This window comes from Nycticebus coucang, chromosome 4, assembly GCF_027406575.1.
Source record: "Nycticebus coucang isolate mNycCou1 chromosome 4, mNycCou1.pri, whole genome shotgun sequence".
In the NCBI taxonomy this organism is placed as follows: Eukaryota; Metazoa; Chordata; class Mammalia; order Primates; family Lorisidae; genus Nycticebus; species Nycticebus coucang.
This window is the reverse complement of record NC_069783.1, coordinates 64,676,484-64,687,565: the sequence shown is the minus strand read 5'-3', so window position 1 is coordinate 64,687,565 and position 11,082 is coordinate 64,676,484. Positions and strand designations below refer to the sequence as shown.

The 11,082-nt window shown below is 39.4% G+C and overlaps 1 non-coding gene across 1 annotated transcript; it reads right to left on the bottom strand.

The window, feature by feature from the left end:
• Positions 1 to 8,276: 8,276 nt before the first annotated feature.
• LOC128585086 (U6 spliceosomal RNA) lies at positions 8,277 to 8,383 on the bottom strand. The gene has a single exon (XR_008379834.1). It is a non-coding gene; the product is annotated as a U6 spliceosomal RNA (small nuclear RNA).
• Positions 8,384 to 11,082: the final 2,699 nt, after the last annotated feature.

Sequence of the window (11,082 nt, the reverse complement as noted above, 5' to 3'; positions counted from 1 at the left end):
ATTCTACTGTATTTTTCAGATCTTTGAGGGCTGCAATTTCTTGCTTCAGTGTGTCAAAATCTTTGGTGGTTTTATCTTTAAATTTGTTAAATTCTTGAGCCAACTTTTGAATTTCTCCTCGAATTTGTAATTACAACTTTTGAATTGCTCCTCAAATTTCTAATTCCAATATTTCCTCCATTTTATTAATCTTGTTTCCAATTCAAATTCTTAATTTGATTTCTGACATCTCGGCCCGCTGTTTATGAATAGGATCTTCAGTTACATCTGCCATATCTTTCTTTGGGGAGGGGGGGTTGATCTATTCTGGTTGTTCATGTTACCAGAGTTTGTCTGTTGATTCCGCCCCATGATTGTTTTACACCATTTGATTTTTCCCCTGGAGCTTTGTCGAGGATCCGTACAGTGCTACAGCCTGATAAACTGCTGTCCTGTTTGGTGTGGTGGGTCTAAGTAGTTCTGTCTTGTTTTCAGCTGGTCTCTATCTGACCGTAGTGAAATAGTTATTCTGAGTTGAAGTCTCAGCTGTGGAGAAATACCAGCAATTAAGTCACCCCACCCCCCACAGGCAACAATTGGAAAAGGAAAATCAAACCTTCCTACAACCACACACCCAGGGCACCACTTGGATATCCCTCCGGCATTTGGCTCAGTTCAAAAGGTCCAAATCAATTGTCTCAGTCAGCACCTGTCTCGGGTGGGAGAGTTTAAAAGGTCTCTGGTAACTGGATCGTAGGGGTCTATTGACAACTCAAATATGACTTTCTTTGGTGCTCTGTGAAGTCAGGAGGACCCACCCACCAAATAGATTAGTTTGGGAAGGTCGATGCCTCCTCCCCCACCTTGCAACTCTGTTACACCCAGTCGCTGATAGCCCCACAGGGCTGTGACTCAGTTGCCTCCAATGAGCAGATACTCTAGGGGTTTGTACCTGTCTGAATCACAAGGAAATCTACATCTGCTTAGCCAGGCCACTGCGCTCTGCCTCTATCCAGCAGGGGGAGGTGAGGCCTGACTACCTCTGGTGCTTGATAGAGGCTAGGGGGTGTTCAATCAGTTCCTGCCCCGCTCCTGTTTGATGTTACTGACAGAATAGAACAACTTTGTGGGAATTTGTTTATGTCCCTGCTAAATTCCCCAGCAGAAGAGAAGCTGTTTTGAGTTCCCAGAACCTGTGCCTCAGGCCCTGTCTTTGCTCCTGCAGGTTTGTATTTGCAGCCTGGTTAGCTGTCAGTTCTAGCCTCCTGCCTTCCTTTGTCTATAGGCTGATGATCCCCTGAGGGCTGGGTGCATCTTAGGCTCAGTAAAGCAGTCCTCAGGGTCAGCCCCACCCTGGGAATTTCCCAACTCTGCACATGCATTTTCTAGTCCCTGTGCTCTGCCCAGGCCAGTACCACCTCAGGCAAACCCTTTACTCACGGGACCTGCGTTTCAGTCCCAGATCTGTTCTGCGGTGGTTGCCACCTGAGAAGATGCCCAGCCTCCTCTGGTTACCCAGGGAGACAGGGTGCATGGCTTCAGAATATCTGGGAGTGAGCCCTATTGTTGACAAAAACGGCTGCTGCTCTGCGCCTCGGTGCACCGCTGCTCTGGCGTGGTTCTCTCTCAGCTGACCATCCCCTCCTCACTCCCGTGCCACAGAATCAGCACTGACCAGCTGCAGTCATGGCCCTGTCCCCACCCCTCGGGAAATCCGGACTCCTGGGGGACAGGCCTCCAGACTTCAGAGTGAGAGTGGAGGGGAGTGCTGGGAGCTCAGAGTGGCAGATAGAAAATATATACAGTTTTATACAGTTTTATGCTTGGCAGGAGAACACCATGGCATCCTAGTAGGGAGGGAGGTCCAGTTTTTAGAGGGTCTCTCCCATGGAGTGTAGTGGGAGGACCTTTGAACTCTGCTCATTTGTTTGTGGGGCACTCCAAGCCATTCTCATGGGGCAGGGGACTCTTATCCGCTTGGTGATAGATTTTGTACCTTTTGTTTGTATCTTTGGGATCACAGCTCGCCTCAATGGGGTTGATGTGCGTTCTTCAACCTTCTCTCTTGGTGTAGTCTAATCCACCAGGTTACTTGCTAGATTTCTGTCCTTTAACTCTCCTTCTGGACAGGAGCCTCTGTGGAAAGCTGGTTCAGTCAGCCATCTTGTCTCCACCCCCGGTCATTTTTAAAGATATGCTAAGGCACATTATTGTGAAATTTCAGAATAAAAGCAAAGTGAAAATTCTAAAAAGATTTCACTGAGAAAATCCAGATAATATGCATAGATACAATAATCAAAATGATATAGGACTTCTCAGCAGCAACAAAATGCTGAATCATAATGAAATAATCCCTTCAAAATTCTTTTTTTTAATTAAATCATAAACACATAGATCATGTATACATTAATGCATTTATGGGGTACAATGTGCTGATTTCATATAGAATTAGGAGCATTTACATCACACTAGTTAATATATACCTTGTCTCATTTACTTAATTATTGTGTTAAGACATTTATACTCTATACTTAACAGATCCGACATGTACCCTTGCATTATGCACCATAGGTGTGATCCCACCATTCACCCTCTCTTGATCTGATCTAACCTCCCCCCTCCCCTTCTGTCCCCCCTCCTCCCTCCTTCATCCTGAGACATAGTTGTGATCTACTCTTCATATGAAAGTGTGAGTGATTGTAAATTGGTTTCATAATAGTACTGAGTACATTAGATATTTTTCTTCCATTCTTGAGTTACTTTACTAAGTAAGATATGTTCCAGCTGCATCCATGTAAACATAAAAGAGGTAAACTCTCCATCTTTTGTTAAGGCTGCATAATATTCCATGGTATATATATACCACAATTTATTAATCCATTCATGTGTCGATGGGCATTTGGGCTTCTTCCATGACTTGGCTATTATGAATTGAGCTACAATTAACAATCTGGTGCAAATATCTTTGTTATAAAGTGATTTTTGGTCTTTTGGATATACACCTAGTAGAGGAATTGCAGGATCAAATGGCAGCTCTACTTTTAGATCCCTGAGTATTCTCCATACTTCTTTCCAAAAGAGACATATTAGCTTGCACTCCCACCAGCAGTGCAGAAGCGTTCCCTTTTCTCCACATCCACACCAACATCTGTAGTTTGGGGATTCTGTTATGTGAGCCACTTTTACAGGAGTTAGATGATATCTCAAAGTAGTTTTGATTTGCATTTCTCTGATGATTAAAATGATGAGCATTTTTTCATGTGTCTGTAGGCCATGCACCTATCTTCTTCAGAGAAGCTTCTGTTCAAATCTCTTGCCCACAATGAAATGAGATTACTTGTTCTTTTTTTTTTTGTAGAGACAGAGTTTCACTTTATTGCCCTCGGTAGAGTGCCATGGCATCAGACAGCTCATAGCAACCTCCAGCTCCTGGGCTTAAGCGATTCTCTTGCCTCAGCCTCCTGAGTAGCTGGGACTACAGGCGCCCGCCACAACACCCGGCTATTTTTTGGTTGCAGTTTGGCCGGGGCCGGGTTTGAACCCGCCACCCTCGGTATATGGGGCCGGCGCCTTACCGACTGAGCCACAGGCGCTGCCCCTACTTGTTCTTTTTTTATTAATAAATTTGAGTTCTCTGTGGATTCTGGTTATCAAACCTTTGTCAGAAGCATAGCCTGCAAATATCCTCTCCTATTCTGAGGGCTATCTGCTTGCTTTACTTACTGTGTTCTTGGCTATGCAGAAGGTTTTTAGTTTGATCATATCCTGGTAATGTATTTTTGGTGTTGCTTCAATTGCCAGGTGTGGGTCCACTTTCAGTCTTCTACAAGTCACCAGCCAATTCTCCCAGCACCACTTGTTAAATAGGGAATCTTTTCCCCAATTTATATTTTTGATGGGCTTATCAAAGATCAAATGATGTTAAGTAGCTGGGTTCATCTCTTGGTTCTCTATTCTGTTCCATGCATCTACCTCTCTGTTTTTGTGCCAGTACCATGCTGCTTTGATCACTATAGATTTATAGTATAGTTTGAAGTCAGGTAGCATGATTCCTCCTGATTTGTTTTTATTTCTGAGTAATGCCTTGGCTATTCAAGGTTTTTTCTGGTTCTATATGAAATTAAGTACTATTTTTTCCAGATCTTTAAAGTATGATGGTACTTTGATAGGGATTGCATTAAATTTGTAAATTGCTTTGGGTATATGGACATTGTAACAATGTTGATTCTTCCCAGCCATGAGCATGGTATGTTTTTCCATTTGTTAACATCTTCAGCTATTTCTTTTCTCAGAGTTTCATAATTCTCTTTATAGAGATCTTTCATGTCCTTTGTTAGGTAAATTCCCAAATATTTCATCTTCTTTGGCACAACTGAAAAGGGAATAGAGTCCTTGACTGTTTTTTTTTTTTTTCAACTCAACTATTGTTGGTATATATAAAAGTTACTGATTTGTGAGTATTGATTTTGTATCCTGAGACACTACTGTATTCCTTGATCACTTCGAAGAGTTCTGTAGTTGAGTCCCTGGGGTTTTCCAGGTGTAAAGTCTTATCATCTGTGAAGAGTGAAAGTTTGATCTCCTCTGACTCTGTTTGTATACCCTTGATTGCCTTTTCTTGCCTGATTTCAATGGCTAAGACTTCCATTACAATGTTAAAAAGCATGATAGAGGCCATCTACAGCAAACCCAGAGCCAATATCATATTGAATGGAGTTAAATTGGAATCATTTCCACTCAGATCAGGAACCAGACAAGGCTGCCCATTGTCTCCACTGCTCTTTAACATTGTAATGGAAGTTTTAGCCACTGCAATTAGGGAAGAAAAGGCCATCAAGGGTATCCATATAGGGTCAGAAGAGATCAAACTTTCGCTCTTCGCAGATGATATGATAGTATATCTGGAAAACACTAGGGACTCTACTACAAAACTTTTAGAAGTGATCAAGGAATACAGCAGTGTCTCAGGTTACAAAATCAACATTCATAAATCGGAAGCCTTTATATATACCAACAACAGTCAAGTTGAAAAAATAGTTAAGGACTCTATCCCATTCACAATAGTGCTAAAGTAGATGAAATATTTGGGAGTTTATCTAACAAAAAAACGTGAAAGATCTCTACAAAGATAACTATGAAACTCTAAGAAAAGAAATAGCTGAAAATATTAACAAATGAAAAACATACCATGCTCATGGATGGGAAAAATCAATATTGTTAAAATGTCTATACTACCCAAAGCAATATATAATTTCAATGCAATCCCTATTAAATCTCCTCTGTCATACTTTAAAGATCTTGAAAAAACAATACTTCATTTTATATGGAATCAGAAAAAACCTCAAGTAGCCAAGACATTACTCAGAAATAAAAACAAAGCAGGAGGAATTACGCTACCAGACCTCAGACTATACTACAAATCAATAGTGATCAAAACAGCATGGTATTGGCACAAAAACAGAGAAGTAGATGTCTGGAACAGAATAGAGAACCAAGAGATAAATACAGCTACTTACCGTTATTTAATCTTTGACAAGCCAATTAAAAACATTCAGTGGGGAAAAGATTCCCTATTTAACAAATGGTGCTGGGTGAACTGGCTGGCAACCTGTAGAAGACTGAAAGTGGATCCACACCTTTCACCATTAACTAAGATAGACTCTCACTGGATCAAAGATTTGAACTTAAGACATGAAACTATAAAAATACTAGAAGAAAGTGCAGGGAAAACCCTTGAAGAAATCGGGATGGGCTAGTATTTTATGAGAAGGACCCCCCGGGCAATTGAAGCAGCTTCAAAAATACACTACTGGGACTTGATCAAACTAAAAAGCTTCTGCACAGCCAAGAACACAGTAAGTAAAGCAAGCAAACAGCCCTCAGAATGGGAGAAGAAATTTGCAGGTTATGTCTCTGACAAAGGTTTAATAACCAGAATCCACAGAGAACTCAAACACATTAGCAAGAATAGAACAAGGGATCCCATCGCAGGCTGGGCAAGGGATTTGAAGAGAAACTTCTCTGAAGAAGACAGGCGTGCGGCCTTCAGACATATGAAAAAATGCTCATCATCTTTAATCATCAGAGAAAAGCAAATCAAAACTACTTTGAGATACCATCTAACTCCAGTGAGACTAGCCTATATCACAAAATCCCAAGACCAGAGATGTTGGCGCGGATGTGGAGAAAAGGGAACACTTTTGCACTGCTGGTGGGAATGCAAATTAATACATTCCTTTTGGAAAGAGATATGGAGAACACTTAGAGATCTAAAAATACATCTGCCATTCAATCCTGTAATCCCTCTACTGGGCATATACCCAGAAGACCAAAAAGCACATCATAACAAAGATATTTGTACCAGAATGTTTATTGCAGCTCAATTCATAATTGCTAAGTCATGGAAGAAGCCCAAGTGCCCATCAATCCATGAATGGATTAATAAATTGTGGTACATGTACACCATGGAATATTATGCAGCCTTAAAAAAAGATGGAGACTTTACCTCTTTCATGTTTACATGGATGGAGCTGGAACATATTCTTCTTAGTAAAGTATCTCAAGAATGGAAGAGAAAGTACCCAATGTACTCAGCCCTACTATGAAACTAATTTAGGGTTTGCACATGAAAGCTATAACCCAGTTACAACCTAAGAATAGGGGGAAGGAGGAAAGGGGGGGGGAGGGGGGTAGAGGGAAGGGGATTGGTGGGATTACACCAGCGGTGCATCTTACAAGGGTATATGTGAAACTTGGTAAACGGTCTGTAAAGCTAGTGAATGATGCCCCATGATCATATCAATGTACAGAGCTATGATTTAATAAAAAATAAATAAAATAAATAATTAAAAATTAAAAATTAAAAAAAAGCAGTGGAGACAATGGGAAACCTTGCCTAGTTCCTGATCTGAGTGGAAATGTTTTCAATTTTACTCTATTCAATATGATATGGGCTGTGGGTTTGCTGTAGATGGCCTCTATCAGTTTAAGAAAAGTCCCTTCTATATCTATCTTCTTAAGTGTTCTTATCATGAAAGGATGCTAGATACTGTCAAAAACTTTTTCTGCATCTATTGAGAGAATCATATGATCTTTGCTTTTTAGTTTGTTTATGGTATGTATTATATTTATAGTTTTACGTATATTGAACCAAACTTGAGACCCTGGGATGAAACCCACTTGGTCATGGTGTATAATTTGTTTGATGTGTTGCTGGATTGTGTTTGCTAGGATCTTATTGAATATTTTTGCATCTATGTTCATTAAAGATATTGGTTTATAATTTTCTTTTCTTGTTGGATCTTTTCCTGGTTTGGGGATCCGGGTGATATTTGCTTCATAGAATGTGTTGGAAAGTATTCCTTCTTTTTTGATGTTTTGGAAAAGGTTAATCAATATAGGTATGAGTTCCTCTTTAAAGATTTGGTAGAATTGTGATTGGAAGCCATCTGGTCCCAGACTTCTCTTTTTCTGGGAGATTTTGTATAGTTGATTCTATTTCAGTACTTGATATAGCTCTGTTCAACATTTCTAATTCTTTCTGATTAAGTCTAGGAAATTGTGTGCTTCTAAGTATTGTTCAATTTTTTCAGATTCTCGTTATTTCTGATAATAAAGTTTTTTTGTAGTATTCATTAAGGATTCTTTGAATTTCTGAGGTGTCTGTTGTTATTTTATCTTTGTCATTTCTGACTAATATTAGGGACTTTAATTTTCTATTTTTGGTTAGATTGGCCAAAGGTTTATCAATTTTGTTGAATTTTTCAAAAAACCAACTTTTTGATTCATTGATCTTTTGAATAATTCTTTTGTTTTTGATTTCATTCAATTCTGCTCAAATTTTAGTTATTTCTTTTTTTCTGCTGGGTTTGGGGTTGGAATGTTCTTCCTTTTCCAGTTGCTTAAGATATCCCATTAAGTTATTGACTGCCTCTATTTCTGTGTTCTTGAGGAAGGCTTGCAATGCTATAAATTTCCCTCTTAGGACTGTCTTTGCAGTATCCCACAGGTTCTGATAATTTGTGTCTTCATTATTATTTTGTTCCAAAATTTGGTAATTTCCTTCTTAGTCTTGTCTCTGACTCAGCTATCATTCAGCATAAGGTTATTTAGTTTCCATGACTTTGTATGAGTATACAGATACCTGTTATCGGTGAGTTCAACTTTTGTTGTGTGATGATCCGAGAAAATACAAGGAATAATTTCTATACTTTTAAATTTGCTGAGGTTAGACTTGTGACCTAAGATGTGATCAATTTTGGAAGATGTTCCATGGGCTGATGAGAAGAATGTATATTAAAAATGTGAAAGACTTCATGAATTTGCATGTCATCCTTGTGCAGGGGCCATGCTAATCTTCTCTGTATCATTCCAATTTTAGTATATGTGCTGCTGAAGCAAGTACCCTTCAAAATTCTTAGTGAGATGTGATTTCCAAACTAGAATTCTTTACCCAGCCAAACCAAAATTTGGATGGAAGTAGGGGGAAAGAATACTGTTATGAAAAACTCAGATATAACTTCCCTGCCTTGCAAAGCTCTCTATACCTCTTCTTAGGAAGCTACTGATGTGGTATCCACTGATGGAAAGGAATAAACCAAAAACGAAAAAGACATATGGAGATCTGCGAAGCAGGGGATCCAATCCAAAAGAATGACAAAGGGAAGTCAATATTTTTAGCTCCTATATTTCTGACTCATGATAGCATTGCTTTTCAAAGTTACCTTCTGGGTATTGGAGACATCTAACTAATTCTGCCAACAAATTGTGAGCAGAGGTGACATGCATCACTTTTGGGTGAGAGCATTTAAGTGCTTGTTTTTTGCTTCCCAGAGCACTTTTTTTTATTATTGGCATGGAGACTAATTAGGTTCAAGATAATGGAAGGACCTCAAAGAGCCTAGGTCCTTCAATAACTACAATAAACAAAGTTCCTCACCATTCCCCTTTGTGAGCCCACAATGGACACATACTATGAGCAAGATATACATCTATCTCTGTGTTTTGACCACGAAGATGTTGAGGTTGTTTGTTACTCAACAACATCTAGCCTATCCTGACGGTCTATAGAAATTTTACTGATAATATTTGTATCATTGTAGTAATGAAAACTCTACTGATTTAATTAAAATTTTTCATATGACTGTATTGAAGGTCAGAGGGAAAGGAAGTGAGGTTGGTAGAAATTTAAGAGAGCTAAGTCACCATCTTTCATAAAAAGAAGCCAAGAGATAATGCCTGAAATCAACAAATCAAAAAAAACAGCAGTTAAGATGTATTATGTTAACAATATGGAGATAAACACCAGTAGAAGAAACCGTTAGAAGTATTAAAAGAGATTTTCTCTGGGTCATGGGTCTAGGGAGTGATGAGAATGGAAGTGAAGAACTACCCTCTTTACAGATTACCCAGTACCATTTGATTTTACCCATGTGCATATATTACTTGGCTCAAAATTAATCTCAATAGTGATTCTAAACACTTGGCTTTTATATTTCTAAATTAAAAGAGCTGAGCATTAAGTTGGGTTTTCTGCCCATTTCATTATACTCATGCCAGAGAATGCAAAATTGTACAGTCTTGCCCACCCTGTTAGATTTGGTGGAGGGTAAACAGGTGGCCAGAAAGTGGCTAAGGACAGAGAGTAGGAACCAAACTATAGCTAGGAACCAAATTGCACCTAAGAACTGTTCCCCCGTGAGAATATACATAGTAAAAAAAAATCCTAGTGAGGTGTAACTGACAATATTTCTAATCAAACCTGTGATGTAATCTGTTAAATAGCCTCATCTTGTCAATCACCCAAAAGGCAGGAAACAACAACCAATCCTGCCAGGAGAAAGGTGGGACAAATTAGTGAGCTTATAAAAGGCAGCATGTGTTCAGACTCTGGTCTTTCTCCACTTATGGAGACTGCCCCGTTTTTTCTTCTCTTTCTCTGGAATATATTTTCATTTTGGGTAATTCCTTCTTTGCTCTCATTCTTTCTTTTACATGATAAATGGTTGCGAAAAGTAGCTTTGTATCTGTGCTCACTCTGTCTTCAGCTTGACTCATTACCAATACTCATTCTTGACACTGGGACCAGGGGATCAGGGAACATCTACCTCCAGACAGAACAACCAACTCTGTTTCTTGAGCCTTCTCCTGGATGGACTTGGGATTCTCCAGGCCCAGGAGCATGGATGTCAGAACTCAGCAGAGGTGTCCAGCTCCCCTGTGAGCACAGCAGTGTCTCTGATTCTGATTCACCTGAAAAATTAAGTGCTTTGCAAAGCAAAGCCTGGAATAATTGCTGGAGAGAAGCTAGAAGAAGCTTCTGGATGGATAACAATGTCTGGCAACCCAGCAAGCATGGGGATTATGAAATTAACTCCAGATCTGAGAGAGTTCCATCTTTGTTCATATGTTTACCCATAAATAAATAAAGGTCAGGTAAGTCACAATTTCAAAAAGACACATCCTCTCAGCATCGTGCTTCTCCAGTGAACCAAATTCCCAAGATCCAAACAGCTCAAAGTAGCCTGCAAGGTTGCAAGACCTTCGACCCTCCCAAACTGCACCCTGGACAGGGCTATGATGCCTTAATAGAAAAGAAGCTTTGGGGATGTGAATTCAGGGGGATAGAAATATTAAGGCTCAACAAGCCCTCCAAATAAAAGTCTGGAAACACTCCCAGTATTGTAGATCATGAGGATGAGTGTTATTATTTCTTTAATAATAACTGAAAAAAGAAATAATAGCCTCGCTACATGCTAGGAACTAAGTGCTTTATGAAGATCTCATGTGGTTGGTATTAGCAACCATTGTCTCCATTTTATAAATAAGAAACCGAGGCACAGAAAAGTCAAATATCTTACCCAAGGTACAAAACTAGTAAGTTGCTGAGATACAATTTGAATCCAGCTATCTGGGTGGACTCAGAGTCTATAGTGAGTTGGTGATAGTATTTGGTGTCAGAATCATTTTCCCAAATTCCACATCAAAGTTCTGCACCAGATAAAGCAGGGGCTGCTTTTCAAAGATGACTTTGCTATTGGCAATCCACAAAGCATGGATGTATGTGAAACAATCATTCCCTGACTGCATAGGTCTACTATTTAT